Genomic DNA, 2687 nt, shown 5'->3' with positions numbered 1-2687 from the left:
GGCGCCAAACCTCAGGAACAGGGCGTGTGGGGAAGGACTGAGCACCCAAGAGAGATCAGAGTGTTGATTCCAAGAGGAGGGGAGAATGGATGCTGAGGAAACAAAAACAGCCACCTCCCCTGCCATCCAAATTCTTCATCCCAGCACCCTGGAGCTCAAAGGGAGATCAGTTCGAGGACTGCCCTGACAAGGCAGACACAGGCGTGGTAAGGGTTAATGAAAGCAGCCCGATTTGCTTTTCCATGTTTAACGAGGTCATTGCCTGTTCTTGCAACACAGGACAGAGAAGGGACAAACCCGTTTTGCCACCAGCGGCCCATAAATATTCAACACAGCAAGGCTCTCCAACGATCACAGGACTTTATGGTGAGGGGATGGCCCCGTGGAAGGCAGGCAGAGAAAACTGCCCCTGTTCGGTCCAAGAACACCCCTCCATGCTCCCACTGCTGGAATGCTCGTGACAGTACACAAGTATCACACGCTTCTGACAAAAGATCCCACGGGGCGTGTCTGCAGCAGATGAGAAAAGATGTGCAGACCCCGCCCCCGCCCCCACCACCCCCAGAGTGCTGCTCACTGGTCTACTTGGTCAGCAGGCGCCCTGGTGGCCCAATGCATTGCACATCCCACTGCTAACCACCCAGTTGGGAGTTCAAACCCACCCACCACTGGGAAGGGGAAAGCTGAGGCTGTCTGCTCCCACAAAGAAGCAGTCCCTGTCTCTGTCCCACAGGGCTACGGCGAGGGGTCACCATCGAATTGATGTGTGCGGGATCCATTTTCCTCTCATATTAGATGGTCTGCTGACACGGGTGCTAGCCTTGCTTAGCCCTAAAGAGGTGGGGTTGGCTGTCAGATCTCACAGACGATCGATGAGCAGACTAAGCCCAGGCAGTCTAATTTCAGAAGGGACAAGCTTACGTCCCAGGATCTGCGGCCCATAGACCTATCCAGGCTTTGGTGACCTAATGGTTGCAGGTTAAGCTGCTAACCTCAAGATCAGCAGTTCGAAACCACCAGCTGCTCTGGGGGGCCGGGGTGGGAAAGAAGGGTCTTCCTACTCCCATAAAGAGTTACCGTCTTGGAATCCCACAGGGACAGTTGTCCCCTGTCCTGTTGGGTTGCTATGAGTTGGCGACAACCCAATGGCAGTGAGTGAGCGAGTGACAGCTATCCAGGCACACACCTCCTTCTGTTGCTCTTCGTAGATGATGCATCTGGACAAGGCTGGTGGCACCATGTGCTCACTTCTTATCCCTGTGTCTCACGTATCTCGGGCTTGTTCATAGCCCTGTAATATACCTAATAGACTAGCCCGCGGAGCCCCGGCAGCAGAGTCGCTGCACTGCGGGGCGGCTAGCTGCAAGGTCAGCAATTGGAAACTCTCAGCCACTCCAAGGGAGGAAGATGAGACTTCCTATCCTGTAAAGAGTTACAGCCTCGGAAACCCACAAGGACAACTCTACCCTGTCCTGTGGGGTCACTGTGAGTCAGAATGGTCTCCGTGGCAGTGAGCTTGGAGCGAAGAAGCATAACTTTCATAGGCACCGGGGAAACCAATAATTCCATGCTGCTCACTTTATTTCGATATCCGATTGATGGTGACGCTCTAGAACAGCGGTTCTCAACCTTCCTCATGCCGCAACCCTCAGTACAGTTCCTCATGTGGTGGGGACCCCCCAGCCGTAAAATTATTTTCCGTTGCTACTTCGTCACTGTCATTTTGCTACTGTTATGAACCGGGCGACCCCTGTGAAAGGGTCAATCCATCCCCAAAGGAGTCGGGACCCACCGGTTGAGAACCGCGGCTCTAGAAACCAAACTCTGAGGCCTGCCCACGCAACAGAATGACCACGTTACTGAATTTTGTTCTACCGGTCATTTAAGAATCTGAAAGATATTTAAGTAGGTGTGGCATGGAGTGATAGGTTTATTGGCTTTCCTCCACAAACTCCCTTAATCAATCGGCATAGTTGAAATACTAGGGGGTTAAAAAAATCCCTTTTTTAAAAAAAGGTGGGGCGTGGGTTATGCCACACAAACTACCAGGTGTTCTGTTTTGCTTTCACTCAAGCTATCGTGGGCATCTTTCTGGGTCAGCACTTCCAACTCAATCTCATTCTATCTGGATAGCAGAGATGCCTAGGAGAGGCTGGGCCCAAAGGAGGTGTTAATCCAAGTGAAGGCTATTGTTCTTTTGAATAGTAGGTAGAGTCTTAATGCATGGGGCTCCCAGTGGCACACATAAGTAACCTTTTATTCTGGACAATATGTACTCGTTGCCCAGTGGAGAAAGGGATGGAGGGGAGCAAACTTGAGCTGGGGGTCCCATCAGGAGAAGCCAGCCTGCAGAGCCCCAGGGCAGCGTGGGTGGGGAGCTATTTAGGGCAGGCTTTCAGCTGGCTGGGAGCGGCTGGTGGTTCCAGGGCAGGAGTGGCTGGAGGTTGTGTTGAGGGAGCCAAGGTTGTAGCGTGAGGTCTGGGGTGGAGGCACCCGCTAACAGTCCCACTGGCTGCAGACACTGAGAGAGAAGACGAGAAACGTTGAGGCTGTTTTTTCTTCTCTTTCAACTGTTGGTGCTTACAGGCATCTAGGACCCCTGGTGGCACCGACCCAGCAGCTGCTCCACGGGCAAAAGATGGGGCCGTCTGCTTCGGCGCAGACAGTAGCTCTGGGAGCCTTCCGTG

This window comes from Echinops telfairi, unplaced genomic scaffold, assembly GCF_000313985.2.
Source record: "Echinops telfairi isolate 266 unplaced genomic scaffold, ASM31398v2 ScPeMD7_7412;HRSCAF=8450, whole genome shotgun sequence".
Lineage (NCBI taxonomy): Eukaryota > Metazoa > Chordata > Mammalia > Afrosoricida > Tenrecidae > Echinops > Echinops telfairi.
This window is presented reverse-complemented; position numbering follows the sequence as displayed.